This window comes from Budorcas taxicolor, chromosome 2 (genome assembly GCF_023091745.1).
Source record: "Budorcas taxicolor isolate Tak-1 chromosome 2, Takin1.1, whole genome shotgun sequence".
NCBI classification, from domain to species: Eukaryota; Metazoa; Chordata; class Mammalia; order Artiodactyla; family Bovidae; genus Budorcas; species Budorcas taxicolor.
The window spans coordinates 153,632,704-153,655,063 of record NC_068911.1 but is presented as its reverse complement, the minus strand read 5'-3'; the positions used below and the strand labels follow the sequence as shown (position 1 = coordinate 153,655,063).

Here is a 22,360-nt window from a genome sequence, read left to right as displayed (position 1 = left end):
CTGTGTATGTGTGTGTGTGTGTTCAGTTGTGTCTGACTCTTTGAGACCCTCACGGTTTGTAGCCCGCCAGGCTCCTCTGTCTATGAAATTTTCCAGGTAAGAATACTGGAGTGGTTGCCATTTACCTCTCCAGGAGATCTTCAAGATGTAGGGATCAAATGTACATTTCGTGCATTGGCAGGTGAGTTCTTTACCACTGTGCCACCTGAAAAGCCCCTATGTAAATATATTAAGTAAATTCTATCATGTAAACATAGAGGGGCCAGATCTTCTCCACTACTGCAACACTTAGCAAGATTCCCTCCAGGGGTTTGTTTAAGCCACGTGTCTACCCACTGTATAGGAACAAGTGTAATTCTCTGAAAATGCTTGAGAGTTTTAGTCATTCCTTCGGAGAAGCTCTTCTTATTCAAAGCCTTTTATTCTTAAGACTTGGTGACATTTTCCACTTAATCGCTGGGAAACTCCCTATTTCTAAATTTTGGAAGCACAATAGTCAAACAATATCATTGTCTATTAAGAGTCTGAAATGTCATTGTGGACTGCCTATCATTTTCTCTAATTGCATATCTCATTGTTTTTTAATGTTAAAATAAAAAATATATATGTGTGTATGTATATGTATATATATGTATATTGCTATTATATATATATACACACATATATTGCTATTCTTTCAGAATTAGTATCCTGCATTTATATGTGATATATATGTATGTATATACATATACATGTATATTATTTTTCCTTAAGAGTTTTATTTTATGAGTTACTCTGCCTTATCCAAGCTTATTTACTCAAATCTTCACAAGTTTTCTTTGGTTCACTGTCATTTAATTCTCATCTGTCTTCACTATCTGTGATGCCAGGTCAGTAGCATCACAAAACCAAAGGTTGCCAATAAATCTGTGGGAGTGGTTTGAGTTGGGGAAGATGAGAGAAAAGATATTCTTATTCCATAAAATAAACCATTAAATATATGTTCCCCTGGAATTCAATGCAAAGTGGAACGTACCCCCTTTCTCTGTCATCTCAAGACCATCCACTTACAGACCTCTCTTTTGCCTGTAGAAACCATATGAAGTATCTGATGCAACTCACTTAATGTACAGGCTTAGTTCTCTAATGCAGGAAATTCCCTAAATTTATACTGTCTGTGATCTACATTATGAGACTATATAACATAAGCCCTTATTCACATTTTATTCTTTTTGCAGCCTTGAAACAACTTTAAAAAGACCATAGATTCTAGTATTTATTCGAATATTTGAGTTTAAGAAACAGAGCAAGTATATATTCCTTTTCTAAAAACGCTGCCATTTCATTTTCATCCAGAATGATCAGAAACACTATTTCCTAGTGGGACTTCAAGAAGAGTCTACTGAAACTCGTGTTTCCAAACAAAATCTTTCAAAATGTTTCCATTCATCCCAGAGGTTTAGAGATGGGTTTCACCCCACTGTGCTGGAAGGCCCATCACCCCTCACAGTGACCTGAGTGTGCTAGAGCTCCCTGGCTGGTGTCACATTCATGCCTGATACCCAAGTCCTCTCCAATTTCCTGGAAGGTCATGGACTCCCTTTGTCTCCTTACTATGTCTGCACACGTCTGTCCATCTTTCTCATTAACACTTGTTCAAGGGACACCGAAGCACGGGGATTCAGAAGCAAGCTGACTGCTGTGAATACTGGGGACACCTTAGGTTGTGCTACTGACCCTGCATAGATCAGTTTCCCTTCTTATAGGAAGCCTGAGAAAAGAAGATTGGGCAACGGTACTTACAGCAGGTCAGCAGGTTAGATAGAATCACCGATTCAATGGACATGAACTTGGATGAACTCTGGGAGATGGTGAGGGACAGAGAGGCCTAGTGTCCCTCTAGAGGGACCTAGGGGCCTAGGTCCATGGGGTCCCAAAGAGTTGGACGTGACTTGGCGACTGAACAACAACAACCTCCTATAACAGGAGGAGGCACTTCTCTCTGAAGATGAAAATGAAGACGTTGATGATAGCAGATGCCATGTGTTGAATGTGGTGATTGTGCTAAGACCTTTCATTCATCATCTCATTTAATCCTGTCAGCAGCCCTGCTAGCTAAGTATCTTTATTGCTATTATTCCCCAGCAGTCTTGTGAGAGATCTATATGCATTAATTCACTTAATGAGAAATATGTATTATACAAATACAGTTTTTACATATGGGGAATTTCAGGTCAGGTAAATTGCTGAGATCACAACATATGTGAAGTCTGGTTCAAACCCAAGTGGTCCACCCCAAGGACCCTGGACCGCAGCATGATAGGTCTGTCCAGCAGCTTGCTTCAACAGAACACCTTGGTGGTGGTAGGTTCTGAAGTGAAGTCTAGCTCTTCAGTCTGTTTGTGGAGTGTTTTCTCAACTTGCTCTATGGTCTACAGTTTCTAAAGAGGTTCTTAGTGGTCTCTACCCATGATGTTCCCAACCTGTGTAATGCCCCTCCCTGAGTGTTGGCTGGACCAGGGCTTTTCACCTAATTTGCAACTCTGGCAGGATATCACCTTCAAAATTAGATTTAAAAAAAGACCATGTCTCCCATCTTGCTTGCACTTTTCCTGAGTGGCAGTACTTGCTTGCTTGCCTGATTAATGAAGTGAGATGTCATACTGTGAGCACCCTATGAAGAAGCCCACATGGCAAGGAACACGGGGCAATCTCCAGCCAATGGCCAGTGGAGAATTGCTATGCTCCATCCAAGCCACCCAGCAAGGAACTGAATTCTGCCAATAACTGTATAAGTGAGCTAGCTTGGATGTAGCTTCTTCCCCATTCAGACCATACGACTGTATTATTGGCTGAATGTTTGTGTCCTCCCTAAGTTCAAACGTTGACCTCCTAATTCCCTATGAGATGGGCTTAGGAGGTAGGCCTTTAGGAGTTAGATTGAAAGGCTTCAGCTCTCAGAAATGGATTAGTGTCATTTTGTAAGTAGAGACCGCAAAGAGCTCTCTTGCATTTTCTGTCATGTGTGGCTACAATAAGCCAGTCACTGACTCTCCCCAGAACCCCACCATGCTGGCATCTGATTTGGGCTTCCAGCCGCCATAACTTTAGGAAATAATTTCTTACTGTTTATAAATCTACCAGTCTATGGTACCTTGTTAGAGCATCCTGAATCAACACCTTGATTACAGCCTGGTGAGACACCTGAGTCAGAGCCCCAGTTAGACTGTGTTCAGATTCCTTATTTACAAAATCTGTTAATATAATCTAATAAATATTATTGTTTCAAGCTACTAAATTTTGGTGTAAATTTTGCAGGTAAAGATAATACACTTGGCTGACCTAAAGAAATAACTCATCTAATCTCAAGATTTTATTAAACACTCAAAGGGTCTATAGGGAATCAATGAATTCCCATGATGGAATAAAAGCTATGCATTTAATATTTACCATTAACAGAGTATTTACCATACATCACCATACTAAGTTCTTTTTTTTCACATCCAACATTAATATTTAAGCCTCACAACTTTGGGGAGGAACATTCTTAGTCATAACTATATTCATCAAATTATACTTAATAATGATATTTTGTGTTTATTTTCAGCTATCTCATCAATCTTTTAGCTCTTACTAGAGATCCTTACCCCAGCCACTAATGCTGAAGAAGTTGAAGCTGAATGGTTCTATGAAAACCTACAAGATCTTCCAGAACTAACACCAAAAAAAGATATCCTTTTCATCATAGGGGACTAGAAAGCAATAGTAGGAAGTCAAGAGATACCTGGAGTAACAGGCAAGTTTGGCCTTGGAGTACAAAATGAAGCAGGGCAAAAGCTAACAGAGTTTTGCCAAGAGAATGCACTGGTCATAGCAAACACCCTCTTCCAACAACACAACAGATGACTCTACACATGGACATCACCAGATACTTAATACCAAAATCAGATTGATTATACTTTTTGCAGCTGAGGACGGAGAAGTCTATACGGTCAGCAAAAACAAGACTGGGAGCTGACTGTAGCTCAGATCATGAACTCCTTCTGCCAAATTCAGACATAAACTGAATAAAGTAGGGAAGATCACTAGGCCATTCAGATATGACCTAAGTAAAATTCCTTATGATTAAATAGTGGAAGTGACAAATAGATTCAAAGGATTAGATCTGATAGACAGAGTGTCAAAAGAACTATGGGAAGAGATTCAAACATTGTATAGGAGGATGTATTCAAAATCATCCCCGAGAAGAAGAAATGCAAAAAGGCAAAATGGTTGTATGAGGAGGCCTTACAAATAGCTGAGAAAAGAAGAAAAGCAAAAGGCAAAGAAGAAAAGGAAAGATATACCAGTGTGAATATAGAGTTCCAAAGACTAGCAAGGAGAGATAAGAAAGCCTTCCTAAGTGAACAATGCAAGGGAAGAGAGGAAAACAGTAGAATGGGAAAGCCTAGAGATCTCTTCAAGAAAATTAGAGACACCAAGGGAACATTTCATGCAAAGATGGACACAATAAAGGACAGAAATGATATAGACTTAACAGAAGTAGAAGATAGTAAGAGGTGGCAAAGATACACAGAAGAGCTATATAAAAAAGACCTTAATGACCTGGATAACCATGATGATGTAATCGCTCACCTAGAGCCAGATCTCCTGGAGTGCAAAGTCAAGGGGGCCTTAGGAAGCATCACTACAAACAAAGCTAGTGGAGGCGATGGAATTCCAGTTGAGCTGTTCCAAATCCTAAAAGATGATGCTGTGAAGGTACTGTGCTCAATATTCCAGCAAATTTAGAAAACTCATTAGTGGCCACGGGACTGGAAATGGTCAGCTTTCATTCCCATCCCAAAGAAAGGCAATGCCATAGAATGTTCAAATTATGACATAACTGCACTCATCTCACACGGTAGCAAATTAGTGCTCAAAATTCTCCAAGCCAGGCTTCAACAGTACGTGAACTGAAAACTTCCAGATGTACAAGCTGGATTTAGAAAAGGCAGAGGAACCAGAGGTCAAATTGCCAACATCTGTTGGATCATAGATAAAGCAAGGGAGTTCCAGAAAAACATCTACTTCTGCTTCATTGGCTACATTACAGCCTTTGACTGTGAATCACAACAACTCTGGAAATTCTTAAAGAGATAGGAATATCAGACTACCTTACCTGCCTCCTGAGAAACCTGTATGCAGGTCAAGAAGTAAAAATTAGAACTAGACATGGAACAACAGATTGATTCCAAACTGGTAAAGGAGTACATCAAAGCTGTATATTATCACCCTGCTTATTTAGCTTATATGCAGAGTACATAGTGTGAAATGCCTGGCTGGTTGAAGCACAAGCTGGAATCAAGATTGCCAGAAGAAATATCAATAACCTTAGATATGCAGATGACACCACCCTTATGGCAGAACACAAAGAGAAACTAAGGTGACTCTTGATGAAGGTGAAAAAGGAGAGTGAAAAAGCTGGGATAAAACTCAACATTCAAAAAATGAAGATCATGGCATCTGGTCCCATCATTTCATGGCAAATAGATGTGGAAACAAAGGAAACAGTGAGAGACTTTATATTCTTGGGCTCCAAAATCACTGCAGCTGGTGACTGAAACCATCAAGTTAGAGGACACTTGCTCCTTGAAAGAAAAACTATGACAAACCTAGACAGCATATTAAAAAGCAGAGATGTTACTTTGCCAACAAAGGTCCATTTAGACAAAGCTATGATGTTTTCGTGAACTCCGGGAGTTGGTGATAGACAGGGAGGCCTGGAGTGCTGCAATTCATGGGGTTGCAAAGAGTCGGACACGACTGAGCGACTGAACTGACTGAACTGACTGATGGTGTTTTCAGCAGACATGTATAGATGTGAGAGTTGGACCATAAAGAGGGCAGAGTGCGGAAGAATTGATGGCTTTGAACTGTGGTGTTGAAGAAGACTCTTGAGAGTCCCTGGGACTGCAAGGAAGTCAAACTAATCAATCCTAAAGAAAAGTAACCCTGAATATTCATTTGAAGGCCTGATGCTGAAATGGAAGATCCAATACTTTTTTGCCACCTGATGTGAATAACTGACTCATTGGACCCTGATGCTGGAAAAGATAGAAGGCAGGAGGAGAAGAGGATGACAGAGGATGAGATGATTGGATGGCATCACCGACTCAGTGGACATAATTTGAGCAAGCTCTGGGAGATGGTGAAGGACAGAGAAGCCTGGAGTGTTGCAGTCCATGGAGTCACAAAGAGTTGGAAACGACTGTGCAACTGAACACAACAAGGAGATTTCTTTTCTCAGCTCTATCTTGGTTTCCTTCTCCAGTATTAGCCAACTTGCTGAAAGTCTTCTTGAAGGTCACTTCTTTTTATGTGGACCAATATTACATTAACAAGATGATCAGACTTTTATGAATGCTCATTGGGCTTTAGATACAGAGTCTACAGCTTGCTTTTTGTAATATCTGCTGCACAAATGCCCATTGCTTCAGATCACTTATGACTGGGATGAGTTCCTTTTATTGTTGTTTTGCCCCTGCAAGGTTTTGACTATTTCTATTGTAATCCTCTGTGTTTTGTTGATGAGGGAGTCACAGCATTGAATGTGTGGAAACTTCATCTTTTTTATTAACATGAAGACTAAAATTAGATTCCTCTTCCTATATCTCAATAATGGGTATATTGTCTTTCATTATGCAACCTCTCAACACACACACACACACACCTCACACACACACACACACACACACACACTAGTTATAATAGATCAGGATGTTCTATTTGAGTGCTTGATGCTCACTGTAAACCCAGAGTGAATCTGTTATACTAAGTATTTTAGTTCAATTAGTTGCTTCTTCACATTTTTCACATGTGCAGACAGGCACCTATTTGTAAAAAGGCATATCACTGTCAAGACCATCATACGCTCAGCTTCCTGGGTTCTCCAAGGCTACACAGTCTGTGCACTCAGGGTTTCACAGCAAGAGCAGAACTGAATAAGCCCACATGGCAGATTCATTATTTGAAAAAAATCAGTGTATATTCAACACATATGAATTTCATTTGCCCAGTGCACAATCTAGAGATAAACTTTCAGTCCCTTTATATTTTATAATAAAAAAGGATTTAAAAATTGATGTTAGTTTTTTTCCTTAGATAAACATTTCTAACATAATTGCTGAGCTCCTTAGATTCCATTCCATTTATTTTTTCTGTATGACTTTTATTGAAGTTCTGTTTAAGTTCAGGCACCAGGCCACTGAAAAGCATGGAACATTTAGGCACTAACAATTTCTTCAAGAGTCTCGTGCCAGATAACTGCTGGTATGTTTTAACTTTTAAACCCCCTTTCATCCCTTTAACCCTTGCATTGAAAAATCTGATTTTCAAAAGAATTGATTAGTTGTTAGAGAAGATGGGAAGCCCTTCTTTCTTGGGATGCCTGTCTCAACCCTACATGGATGCAGGACCATAAAAATAAGCAACAGGTTTGCCATTATTGTTGAAATATAGAGCTCCACATTTTTCTTCTCTGAGACTGTGTTATAACCCCAGCCAGATTATCATGGAAAATGAATGACTTTGATATTTTAGTGATCAATATGGATTACTAAAATATAAATAGCAGGGCTCCTGCAGGCCAGGAGAATGGTGATGAATAGTTTTTGGGAATGTGTGGACCACTTTAGCCATTATAAGATTTGGAAGAGGCAAGCTAAAGGAAGAGAAAGGATGAAGAATGACTCTCAAGTCTTGGCTTCGTGATGGGTGGAGTCATTCACAGAGACAGGAAATCCAAGCTTCAGTTTTCAGTGAAAAATAGTGGATTTCTATTTGGATATGTTAAGTAGGAGGTGCCTGACTGACCTTGAGTTGAAACTGTCTAATAGGCAGTAGAATATGTTTGTCTGGCATTCAGGCCAGTGGTCAAGACTTGGAGTTTGTGGGGAATGGAGGGATTTAAAGTAATGAGAGAATGTGCATGTTAATGGATTGATATGTTGCTATTTTTAGACAAGGAGACTTAAACCTACAAAAGTCGGGTGAAAGAAAAATGCCTTTGGCATCAAAATCTGTTCAAAATTTCATGTCCATAAGCTTAACTGTATGTGACTTAATTCTTTGAAAATATTTATTTAGCTCTTACACAAAAGCTCATCTTACTACCATAAGATTATTTGGGCACGGGGGAGGATTTTGCCCTGTTCCAGGTGGAGATAATTAACCTTGCACATCAGATGGATGGTCCTCTCAGGAGTCATCCTTCTCTACCTCTGGTAAAACAACTGTAAATTAAAATCTGGCGTTATTATACTTATTTTACAAGCTTTTGTAAAAATAAAAAAAAGCAGGCATATGACAGATTACTTAACAAATTACACATCACCTTTTAAAAACAATTTCTAAAGAGAGCTATCACAGTTACCTGTATCCATAAGAATGCCTTTTAAAAGCCACAAAACATGCATGACATACATGATCAATTTGTGTTCACATGTCTGGGAAAGCTGAAGATTGGCTGGTGGCTATGCTAATCTAGCTGGGCTTCCTTAGATATTTGGTTGCCAGGGATCGAAGCTGGGTCTCCCGCATTGCCAGCAGATTCGTTACAGTCTGAGGTTGTCAGTTAGCTATCAGCTCAGGCATCTGGGACTACTCGGCTCCACATTACTGTTGTCCCCCTGCTAGCTGGCCCTCACTTGTCTTCACAGCGATGGCAGAGACACAAGAGAGCAAGTGTGAATGCAAGCCCATTTCAAGCATTTGCTGGGATCCCATCTGCTAAAATCCTATTAGCCATGTGCCTGCCCACTGCTCTATTTAAAATGGATAACCAACAAGGACTTACTGTACAGCACATGGAACTCTGCCCTATGTTATATAACAACCTACATGAATTTGAAAAAGAATAGATATCTGTATATGAACCATTTCACTGTATACTTGAAACTAACAAAACAATGTTTATCAACTATGCTCCAATATAAAATATAAAGTAAAAGAAAAAGGGGGGAAGGGGAGGAGAATAAAAAAAAATATCTCATTAGCCAAATCAAGTCATAGATGTGGTTGACCCTGGTGTAAATGTGGCAGTCCAAAGTTGTTTGGCACAGGGTATGGCTCTGGGGATAAGGAGAGAAACTGGACTGGTGCTGTAGTCTATTACAACAGCAAGGCTCCTGTTCATGAAAATGGGTCCCTGGAAGTAACAGTAAATACATCTCTCCTATTGTCTACTTAGAGTTAATTGGATCAATAACTATCACTATCCAAAGCTAAAAATCTAATTAAGATGGTAGAGATGCATAAATATATAATAGATAAACAGCAAGGACCTACTATATAGCACAAGAAACTATATCAGTATCTTATAATAACCTATATAGGAAAAGAATCTAAATATATAAACATATATATGTATGTATAACTGAATCACTTTGCTGTACACCTAAAACTAACAAAACATTATAAATCAACTATGGTTCAATAAAAATAAATAACATAAAGATGTAGAGATGCAAAAAAGCTTCTCCATTTGAAGTAAACATTTAATTAGAGTTTTTTTGTAAGTTTAAGATTTTACTATAGTTTAAAATTATTTCCACCATTTTGTCCTTAATAATATCACATGAAGAGAATCCTTTGCATAAACACATCAATGAATATATTCATCTCTTTAATTGCTTAGTACTGTTTCTTACATTTATTGTGTTATACACTGAAAAATATATTAAAACATGGCCTCTGCTCTCATATTTAGAAAAATGGGAAATAAATCACATATAATGCAAGGTGATATGTGATTATAATAAAATTCAATCTAAGTTCTACACAATTTTGTGCCATCATGTTTTGAGCCCTATGTTAATTGCTGTAAGGTTTTCATCTCAAAATACTCAATGAACACACATAAGTAGTTTTTTTATCTCTGTTTGTCAAACTAACGTACTGAGGTCTACAGCTTTTAAGAAAGGTGCTTAAAGTTCCTTCATTTTCCAAACATTTGAATCAGGTTTGAATCTAACTCTTACTAACCTCAGAACCCAGATACTTTCCATAACCAAAATTGCCTCCTTCTCTTAAGAATCCTTTCTTCATTTATTAATATGATAGTGGTTCCTTGTGAAATTTGGACAGGAGACTACATTTTTAATAGAAAAATTAAAAGAAAAAAATCTTTTTGGTACTATATTAATTTAGGATTGTTAAACTTTTGAAATGAGATTATAGTTTCACCAGATCTTTGTTATGAAAGGTATTTTAACTCATCTTTTCATTACACAAAAGTATGCTTCAGGTGCCAGTACATATTAAACATTTTTAGCAATATAAACAAGACATTGGTTACATCTTTTAATATTTTGTGATGAAATGAAAGTCTTCCAAGCAACTATAATAAATTCCATGGTCTCTACCCTTTGAGACTAATTCGTTGGTACTACAGAACATTTAAGAAAATGAAGCACCATTGGCAAACATCAGCTCATCCACGGAAAGCTTCCAAATGACTCAGAAATGGGCTTCATGAATTTAGCCTGGTAAGTCATGTGTTAAAATAATGTGAATATTACTATTACTTGCCCAATAAATGTATAAAGAATAAACTTGCTTGAATGTATAATTTAATATATTAATTATTAAACATGGTCATTAACTCACTGTTAATACAGTTATTAAAAATTAACATCTGAAAGCTATTGAAATTTTTGAAAATTTAACCCTAAGCTAGGGTAGTAAATAACCATCAAATATTTCGCTTTAAAATAACAAATAACTATCTTTAAATTGAGTGTGGAATACATAAAGCATATTAAAACAACATATTTAAATAAGCTGGCAAATATTTTTATTTCTTCTAACTTCTAAGTTTGTCAACATTTTAAAATTTCTGATTCTGGACAGAAGGGCTGCAATGACAATTCTTGATCCATTTTTATACCTGAGGCATAAAGTATAGATACTAGATGCATCTTTTTATTAGCTTTATAGATAAATACTTCCTTAAGAGATTCATAATAATAAAAAACATAAGCTCTTAAGTGTGCTTCTACTGCAGATATAAGAAAATATCTTAAACATGCCAAATAAGATACCTATTAAAAAACGACATGCTTTGAGACTTATATGAAAGGGGTAATAAAATCAGCACAGCAACTTAATTCAGAAAGTCATGTTTGGAATTTTGCTTTTCACTTATAATTCTGACTGTACGTGTAAATCATCTGAGACACTGTTAAGAAATATCAATTCTTTTGGCCTTATCCCAAGATGCTGAATTAATCTATGATGCTTGTACTGCTTTGTTAAAACATCCTCCTCTGCCTCCAGAAGCAATTGTAAATGCATACTCAGTTTGAGAAACACAACATTAGATCTAGTTGCTGAGCCTGAATCCTCTTCTAAAAAATGGGATGACATTGATTATTACCAATTACTTCTCAAGAGTTTTTAGAAGACTCAAATGAGATATATATACATGTGTTATATCAGCTTTCAGTGCTAGGTGTTTCAACTCTGTTAAATTGCTTTAATGAATCACATGATCCTCTCTAAGAGTAATGTAGTGTGCCTCTGTACGTGAGAGAGAGGGAGAGACAGAGACAGACACAGAGAGAGTGATTCATCAATTTGGATGTCATTTCCCTTCTGTGGATCTGCCTTATTTTTCATGTAGAACAAAATATTATTAATGGATATTTTAAAACTATACTTGATAGATTTAACATATGATTTGTATTTTTTCCAGTTAGGTTAAGCATCTTGTCTGATAAATCTTATTTCTGTGGTTCTCTGGTTATAAGCTAATTGATATTTCTACACTTAAAAATGATGTTTATTAGAGAAGTTTTTTTCAGAACATAGAAGCAATACATGCTAATAGATAAACTGGAAAATATAGAAATGCAGCAAAAGATATTAGCTATGATCCAGGAAAAAAAGCACTGTTGACAGTTTTATTTGCTCATTTCTCCATTTATTTAGTTCTTTTAAAATTATTTGTAATGATATCATTCCATTAGAAAATGCTAACATTTATCTGTTACAAGTTTTACAACTGTTTTTCTGATTATGCTACCAGCTTATTTATTTTCTTTTGGGTACACACTGTTTAAAACTTTTTGCAATCAAATAAACTGACTTTTCTCTATGATTTCTTTTATTGTTTTTAGGTTTTTAAAGCCTTTTCTTGATCCAGTGTTAGACAAATATTCACCATATTTTCTACTTTGTGACTTTTTCAGCTATTTCACTGATCCATTGTTACCATGTAGTATGGATCAAATATCACATATAAATGTAATTTCAGATACAGGCACACAGTTAAATTTCCCTGAACAATATAGGGGTGCATTCATTCTTTAAGTTTTCTTTTAAACTTTGCAATTAAATCAAGCAGAAAGTCTAAGCCTGAGATTACTGAGTCTTTGAAACTTTTAACACACATATTAATCTCCTTTAAAAAACAAACAAAGTGGAGGCCTTGGGCTCAAAGTTTGAACAATAGTATCGAGCGAGCTTCACATGTGGAATTTATTTTTACAAGCACTTTCTATAGTTGGCAATTCATAAATGTTTTCCATTTATGCTAATAGTATAAAGCTTCTTACAAAAATACCTGTATTTAAGCTCTAAAAAGTGTATGCATATAAAACTAAGTGAAGAAGAGTAGAGGTGATACCGGATATAGCACAAAGATCAAGGCAAGAGAGGTGACCTGGGTTTCCATCCTGCTTGTGATAGCTCCCAGCCATTGCTCCAGGCATATTACTGCACTTTGTTAACTGAGGCTCTCGCCCCTAACCTGTAAGATGGGGACGGTAGTAGTGCCACTAAATGATTTGGTTATGAGAATTAAGTTACTTATTCTTTGAAAAAGAACTTACAAAAGTGCTTCATGAATATTACTATTATCCTTAATTAGGTACCTGAAATTTAATGTCCCCTGACATTTAATCTTAGAGATTAAGACAATAGTTCTAAAACTTGCATATGTTTAAGACTCACCCTGAGAGATAACAAAACAGAGGCCCAGTTTCCCTGAAACTGAATCAGCTCTGACGTTGGTCTTTTTATCGAGTTCTTTAAGGGATTTTGATACCCCCATAAGTGTGAGGACCACTAGGACTCCATCAAGAGTTACTGATGAATGTCAGGAACTAACCTAAAATTCCTAGCTAACTAGTCTGTTTTCCCAGACTGCTGCCTTTTTTGATGTCAGATACAGTCCTGGGAGAATAGGGGGAAAAAGCCAAGTTAAGAACTGCTGAATGAACAAACAAATAAATGAACTAATATGAGTAAGCTAGTTAGTACTAATTAACTAGAGGATTATCCAGTTTCTCAAATCAATTTTAACTTTAATATCATTCTGATTAATGTCCCAAAGGAGCTTTTTATGAAAGATGACAAAATGGTTTTGAATTTCTTCTGAAAATAAAACTGAAAATAATTTAAAAGAAAAAGAGCATTGCAGGACTTTTTCCATGGGGAAGAAATAGATTATAAAGCAAGTATTAACAGTATGGGAGTAGGGTCAGAATTATAAATGTGATTCAGGTGAAAGAACAGATATTTATGCAAATTCATTTATACATAAGTATTTAATATGTCATAAATAGAGCATTTTCAATTCAAGATGATTTTTTTTAACAAATGATGCTGTCATTGCAATCCATATAATAAGCTTTAAAGAGGAATAGAGAACAATCAGAAATGCATATACACCAAGATGTATTCCAGCTGCGTTAAAATTACATGTACATCAAAATTAAATTATAGAACTACAAGAAAGTGTACATAAATATTTATATAATAATGACTAGGAAAAACACTTCTAAATGTAAAACCAAATCTTTCACAGAGAAAATGAAATAAACGCATACCCAAAAAATGAACACAGTCAACCAGTGCATACACACAGACAGGAAAAAACATTGATTATCACTGTCATTATGCCAATGAAAAGAAACCATTTTCAACTATCAAACTGACAAATATTAAACATTTAAAAATATTGACAAAGATATTGGGAATTAAGAAACATCAGGCACTGTATTTCATAGTATAAATTTCACAAAACTTCTGGGGAAAATTTTAACCAAGGATTTTTAAAAGTCTTAAAAATGCACAAACTCTTTTACCAGTAATTTTCTTTGTAGGACTGTAACTCAAGAAAGTTATTTAAAGTATGGAAATGTTTTGATAACAGAATTTGTTTCTCTGAAAAAAAGAAAACAACTGAAAGGATTAGCAAGAAGAAATTAGCTAAGAAAATCATACCATGCTTTTGAAATTAAACAACATGAATATATATTGCAAACTATGTCAGTAAAATACAGTCAAAGGGAAGTGTTCACATTACATTTCTTCCATTAAAAGTGAAATTCTACATCTTATAAAAAGAAATATGATACAGTATTCAGAGGTCATATGTTAAAATCTAAGCAGTGGTAAATTTTTGCTTTTGCAGATATTAACAAATAATTTTAATATAAAGACTGTTTTCATCCATAAGGGACAGAGACTGGCAAAATGAAACCTATGTTTATTAGTCTTCTTTAATTTAGTCCAATATGCTAAAATACTTTTTGATCCAGAGGTTAAAGCTTAAAAGGAAATTTTTAGATATTACAGGTTTATCTTCCTTGGAATACGGGTAAAGAGTGTTTATCCATCTACAGAATACAATTCTGGATTTGATGGTGTAGTAGTTGTAGAATTAGAAGAAGGAAACTTGAGTTTACTTTCGGTCTTGTGAAAATCTCGTAAATCTTGGTTTCCTCATTTGCGAAACAGTGAAAATCTTAAGGAAATTCCTGAAGACACTCCTCGTGGCCTAGAGGAGTATCTTAAGGATTCAGTATCCAATGAGACTGTGTATGTAAGTCTGTATGCATCAAAAAAGCAAAGTTGTAAGTGGAAAATAGAATGTCAGATCTGGAAGGGAACTTAAAGCCACTAACAACAGTCTCCCCATTTAAAGGAAATTATTCATCTAATGACGGCATACATACTCGGATGAAGGTCTAAGTTTTGACACCTGTACAAAAGTTATCAGTGAACTCGATTCTTCAGCACCTGACCACTTTATTAAAAGCCCTATACCATTCAACAATTGAAGTATTATACAAAGATAAATCAAGGAGTCATGTTTTTTCTCAAAGAAATACACAATGTAAAAGGAATAATAAAACTCAATGATTTAAATCCCTATAAAATTAATGCATTGTATATGAAGAATTAGCATAAAACATACTGACATTTATAGAATTGTATCCAAAATACACTGAAGGAATTTCTTGTTAGAGAAAACAGTGGTTTGGAATCATTTCCTCATGTGAGCCATAAAAAGTCTTATACTTCAGTACTTTTATTTAGTTGCTTTAACCACAATTGAGTTCATGTAAATTGGAGCTTAGCTCTCAAATATGTTTAATCTCTCTATTCCCACGCTAGAAACAGCTACTGAACTCTAAGGAAAAAGACACTTCAGTGATGTAATTGGTTTACCATCAAGGAAAATCAGTAGAAAAAGACTAGATTATGAAGAGCTGTTTTTTAAAGCAAAATCTCTAAGCTTGAAATGTGCACGTGAGCTTTTTGTAAAGAGTGCACAAATTTGCAAATGTTTTTATCCAGGTCAATGGGATTGTTCTTGGATTTGTGTCAATTTAAGTAGCAGTTATTAATCAGATCAATTTGATCCACTTAAAGCCAAAATTCTTAATTTTCAAGGCACATACAAAATAGAATCGTCTTATATTTGATGTGGACAGATTCTTTCTTTCTTTCTTTCTTTTTTTGTAAGTTGTTCTATAGGAATGATGAGCTTCCCCCAAAGGCTCAGCAGGTAAACAACCCATCTGCTAATGCAGGAGACACAGGAGATGTGAGTTTGATCCCTGAGTCAGGAAGATGCCCTGGAGGAGGAAATGGCAACCTGCTCCAGTATTCTTGCCTGAAAAATCCCCTGAATAGAGGAGGCTGTCAGACTACAGTCCATGATGTGGCAAAGAGCCAGACAAGACGGAGCACAGCACCACTGTTCTTTAGTATTACCTTAAAAGAAAACCCTGCTAGGCAGTCACAGCCCATTGCCCCTCCACTATCAGCCTCTGGTAACTAGTAATCTGCTTTCTCTCTACATGGATTTGCCTATGTTGGATGAGTGAAGTCGCTCAGTCATGTCTGACTCTTTGCGACCCCATGGACTGAAGCCCACCAGGCTCCTCCCTCCATGGGATTCTCCAGGCAAGAGTACTGGAGTGGGTTGCCATTTCCTTCTCCAGAGGATCTTCCCTACCCAGGGATCGAACCTGGGTCTCCAGCATTCCAGGCAGATGCTTTAACCTCTGAGCCACCAAGAGTGCCTGTGTTGGATAAGAACTATTTTTTAAAATTGTGGTATAATTGACATATAATCTTATATTTGTATCAAGTGTACAACATAGTGATTCAATATTTGTGTATTTTGTAAAATGATCATCACAATAAGTCTAATTAACACCCATTGCCACACAGTTATAATTATTCCCCCTCATGATGAGGACATTTAAGATCTACTAATAACTTTCAAATATATGAGATAGCATTATCTACTATAGTCATCAAGCTTTACATTACATCCTTGGGCTTATTTATCAGACTCTGCTTGGCTCTGGATCTTGGGAAATGGGTGTCCATGGACTTCACTCATTGGGTGCCCCTGCTGTTGGGCTTCTGGTCAGCTGTGGCTCTCAACAAGCATTGCACAAACTTCAGAGAATAAGAACAGTGCCTATTTTCTTAACTTTTTCCCTTCCTGGCTCTGGGTCTGACTGACCATGCTTGTATCCCTCTATCCAGGGCCAACGCTTTGGTGCCAGGTGTCCCTTGTCCAGAAAGTTCTCTCCAGATCTCAGTAGCTGTTCCCTCTTTCTCTTCACTCTTTAGGCCTCACTATGTGGTGTTGCTCCCTGGTGTTAGTTTCACCTTCCTTTTCGGTGTCATTGAAACTAGTCAACACTTTAGAAATGGTTCCTTCACTAAGAAACTCTTCTTCAGTTGGCCCATTTGAGTGGGCTGTTTACCTGTGAAACACTGATTAATATAATAACTTGGCTGATACACTGACTTGATTTATCATGAATATTTTCTTTTTAATTATTATCATTCACCATGAGGAAGTCATATTAAAAATTAAAAGACTTGAGATATGTACCATTTCTTCAAGGAAGACAGGTAACAGGGCAGTTGAGGGTAAGGGGAAGGTAAACGTAAAGAGTTTTGTTGTTAATTTATTAAAAAATGAAATCTGTTTACAGTTGTTTTGCTTCATGTACATCATTTCCCTCCTGTTTGTATTTTTCATTTAACCCTCTTTGATTTCACTTTCAAATCCAGACTTGGTAGTTTTCTTTGCACTGAGCCTGACTCGTGTACAGCATACACACATATGCAAGCCATGTAGTTAAATATCAAAATAAAAAAGTTTATTCATATAAAAATAAATAACTCTAGCATATACACAATAATATAACTGAAAAAAATATAAATGAGTACAAAATTGTGAAATATAAAGGCAACAAGGAAAGAATACTTTATGACTATTGTCTCAGAAAAAAAAGGTGTTAAAACATAATTACCCAGAAAAACAGTGTTTAAAGATAAATGCAACATGTTATAAATGCATTCTGGCCTGATTTTGTGCTTGGTCCATAGCATAGAATATCTTAAATTGCTAAAGATTTTATTAATGCTAGTTATTTTGGACCCTTCTTTCAGTTTGAAGGTTATCCTTTTAGAAATTTTGTCTTTGAAATGAGGTCAAGGTGTAGGTTGTGTCTGTAGTTATTGAAATTCCAGGCAGCATTTTGCGGTAGATAGGATATAATCCTTTACGATTTGACTAAATTTTAACTTGGGTAAATTTGAACTGTTTGCTGGATTTGTAGTCTCAGTTGAAAGGGACTAAAGATTCTGACAGTTTTAAGAGAATTTAGTCAACTTTAGTATTAAAAGAGCACAGCAACTTTCATTTTTCATATCGTACTGGTTTGGGAATGCCATTATGTTCCTTTTTAAATTTAATTTAATTTTGATCTTTTAAATTTTGAAAAAAAAATGAGGATGCCGAATACTTTACGTATTAGCCAACGAATAGAAAAATCTTGTAAGAGAATTTTGTGTAAGGCATAGCACCCTATAATCACCCCATAAAAATAAGAAATATTTACAAATGCCAGGTTTTCAGTGGTGCAATAAATATGGCAGTGACTTAAATAAGTTATTCAGTACAACTGCTAGAGAAATAGAAATGTAAGGAGCTTAACAGCTTTGTTATTCAACTCTGAATATGAATATGAGCTTTACAAAAGTATTGAAAGAGAGAACCAACAAAACTGCAGTGGCTTTCAACTGAGGTCAGTTTGTAAATCACTCAGATTCTTGGTTTAGACTCAAGAATCAGAGCAAAGCTTTACTGCTTCTCAGAGAGTTTTCAATGAATTTATTTATAAGGCATGTTTCATAGACTTCAATATTACAAATCTGTAGAAATGACAGCTGTTTCTTCTCTCCAGACTGAGAGGGAAAAGGTAATGTAAAAAGAGGAATGCAATTTTCACATTAGGAAGAGAAATTTACCTTGAGATTTGCCCAGAAAAGAATATCCATGGATAATGACACTAATAAGTTTCTAAATATAACTTCTGTGCTATAAAAACTAACACACTGAAAAGATTAAATGGAAGCCAAGTTAATGATGATGTCATTAAGGAGTTCATACTAAGGAACCATGTCAGTAGGTAAAACAAGGCTACACTAATGACTTGATGCAAAAATAAAATCAATTCTTAGGATATAAACTTGTTTTAACACCTTGAGAATTTAGGCTTAGTCTTTTTATAATTTGTTTTACACCCTTGGAAGGTAAGGGTTTATGGCTCTGAGGTCATACCTTTACAAAAAAGTAAGTTTCCTTATGATATCTGACTTGTGGATTATTAAAGGCTTGCTTGTTTTAACTTTTTAGGACATTTGAAATAATTCATGCCACTTTGTTTTTCTATCCATATCAAACACTCCAACGATGTCAAAAGTATGAGGAGAAGATAAATTATGTTATAGTTTTGAAAAACTGTGTTAAAGAAAGTGCTCCATTTTATTAGTGAATTAGAGAAATTATATGCATAAAGTAGATTAATCCATCATTAAACCATCAACAGAATTAGGAAAGGGAATCAATAAATCCTGAAACTGAACAAATATAAACCCCAGAAACATGAAGAACAAAGAGTTTGGATGCAGGATAAACACGAAAGGAGCATGTTACTTAAACTGTCGGATCCTCTCTGTATATGTGTGTGTTGATAAACTGCAATGAATCTACCGATAGAAAATGTAACATTGGCCCCCTTTCCCAGCAGTGCTCTACAAATGCAAACACAAAAAGCACACTGCATTCTTTAAAAGCTCAAGAAAATAAAGTTAATTGATAACATTTGGTGCTTCTCAGTTTATTATCACATTTATCTAAATCTTTCTTCCATGTCGTTACAGTTTATGTTTCTACAATAGGACTCCTAGGAAGGTTCCATTGTAAAGAATCCCAAATTGACCAAATGTCTCATTGAGCGGTCTTGTGGTAGGAGAGCTAACAAGAGGAGAAGGGAAGGGCTTACACAAATAGATATGTGTGACATACCCTCATGTGACTGTCACTTTTTAATTAAAACAAATTAATACACCATACTGCCTGCCAATGCAAGGGACACGAGAGATGCAGGTTCGATTCCTGGGTTGGGAAGATCCCTGAGAGGAGGGCCTGGCTACCCACTCTGGTATTCTTGCCTGGAGAATCCCACGGACAGAGGAACCTGTTGGGCTACAGTCCAAAGGACTGCAAAGAGTCAGATACAGCTGAAGCAATTTAACACGCATGCATGCACTGTGTCTTACTTTTGTAAACCAGTGCTCACCATACAATATTTGCGTTTGAACAAATTTCGATTTTTAAACAGAGCTCACATTTATAAAAAGAGAGTCTACTGCTTGGATCACTGATTGGAGAATAACAAGGAAAACAAAGTCAAAGGTGCTTTTACCTTTTCTCACTATATATTTGCCATTCTAATAGAAATGCCAGTGAAAATAAAAGGCAAATCCACCATACCTTTTAACTAGATACATAGGGGTTATTGTCTTGTTGATCCAATTTCATTTAATTCCATTGGCTTAGTTTTAAGTACTCAAACCTCCCCAAAATTCAAAGTCTTACTACTGCCTTCCTTTGTTAGGAAGATTCTCATCCTTTAACTTCATTGTCCTCTTTTTAATAGTGTTCAGTCCCTTCAGGTCAGGTTGGGAAGTGCTTTTTGTCATGACCGCAGTTTTCCCAAGATCTTTCCAAGGTAGCGATGAAATAGAATTTTATGTAAAAAATACTGTTTCAAATACATTTTGTTTTATATTTAGTTTAACTCAAAGTCATTTCTCCTTATATAAATAAGAAAAATTATGTTAAAAATATCTTTTGGGGTACACTTCAATTCAGTAAACATTTATGGGGTCCTTTCTTTCTGTTGGGCTTTTCTGGTAGCTCAGCTGGTAAATAATCTGTCTGCAATGCAGGAGACCCTGGTTCAATTCCTGGGTTGGGAAGATCCCAGGGAGAAGGACATGGCAACCCACTCCAGAATTCTTGCCTGAAGAATCACCCATGGACAGATGAGCCTGAAGGGCTACAGTCCATGAGATTGCAAAGAGTTAGACACCTACGAACAAGCTAGGGGAGGTGGTGAAATCCCACTTGAGCTATTTCAAATCATAAAAGATGATGCTGTGAAAGTATTGCACTCAGGATGTCAGCAAATTTGGAAAACTCAGCAATGGCCACAGGACTGGAAAAGGTCAGTTTTTATTCCAATCCCAAAGAAAGGTAATGCCAAAGAATGCTCAAACTACCGGACAATTGCACTCATCTTACACGCTAGCGAAGTAAAGCTCAAAATTCTCCAAACCGGGCTTCAGCATTACGTGAATGGTGAAACTCCAGATGTTCAAGCTGATTTTATAAAACGCAGAGGAAGCAGAGATCAAATTGCCAGCATCTGTTGGATCATTGAAAAAGTGAGAGAGTTCCAGAAAAATATCTATTTCTGCTTTATTGGGGCTTCCCTGGTGGCTCAGAGGTTAAAGCGTCTGCCTGGAATGCAGGAGACCCAGGTTCGATCCCTGGGTCGGGAAGATCCCCTGGAGAAGGAAATGGCAACCCACTCCAGTACTCTTGCCTGGAGAATCCCACGGAGGGAGGAGCCTGGTGGGCTACAGTCATGGGGTCACAAAGAGTCGGACACGACTGAGCGAATTCACTTCACTTCACTTCACTTCTGCTTTATTGACTATGCCAAAGCCTTTGACTGTGTGGATCATAACAAACTGTGGAAAATTCTTAAAGAGATGAGAATGCCAGACCACATGACCTACCTCATGAGAAACCTATATGCAGGTCAAGAGCAACAGTTAGAACTGGACATGGGACCACAGACTGGTTCCAAATAGGAAAAGGAGTATGTCAAGGCTGTATATTGTCACCCTGCTTATTTAACTTCTATGCAGAGTACATCATGAGAAACGCTGGGATGGAAGAAGCACAAGCTGGAATCAAGATTGCTGGGAGAAATATCAATTACCTCAGATATGCAGGTGACACTAGCCCTATGGCAGAAAGTGAAGAACTAAAGTGCCTCTTGATGAATGTGAAACAGGAGAGTGAAAAGGTTGGCTTAAAACTCAACATTCAGAAAACGAAGATCATGGCATCTGGTCCCATCACTTCATGGGAAATAGATGGGGAAACAGTGGAATCATTGAGAGACTATTTTGAGGGACTCCAAAATTACTGCACATGGTAATTGCAGCCATGAAATTAAAAGACGGTTATTCCTTGGAAGAAAAGTTATGACCAAACTAGACAGTGTTTTAAAAAGCAGAGACATTACTTTGCCATCAAAGGTCTGTCTAGTGATAGTGAAGTTGCTCAGTCGTGTCCGACTCTTTGCAACCCCATGGACTGTAGCCTACTATGCTCCTCCATCCATGGGATTTTCCAGGCAAGAGTACTGGAGTGGATTGCCATTTCCTTCTCCAGAGGATTTTCCTGACCCAGGGATCAAACCCAGGTCTCCTGCACTGTAGGCAGACGTTTTACCATCTGAGCCACCAGGGAAGTCTAGTCAAGGCTATATTTTTTCCAGTAGTGAGGTATGCATATGAGAGTTGGACTTTAAAGAAAGCTGAGCGCCGAAGAATTGATGCTTTTGAACTGTGGTGTTGGAGAAGATTCTTGAGAGTCCCTTGGACTGCAAGGAGATCCAATCAGTCCATCCTAAAGGAAATCAGTCCTGAATATTCA

At 36.7% G+C, this 22,360-nt stretch overlaps 1 non-coding gene across 1 annotated transcript; it reads left to right on the top strand.

Moving 5' to 3' along the window:
- Positions 1-21,120: 21,120 nt before the first annotated feature.
- TRNAS-GGA (transfer RNA serine (anticodon GGA)) lies at positions 21,121-21,192 on the top strand. Its single transcript has one exon. It is a non-coding gene; the product is annotated as a tRNA-Ser (tRNA).
- Positions 21,193-22,360: the final 1,168 nt, after the last annotated feature.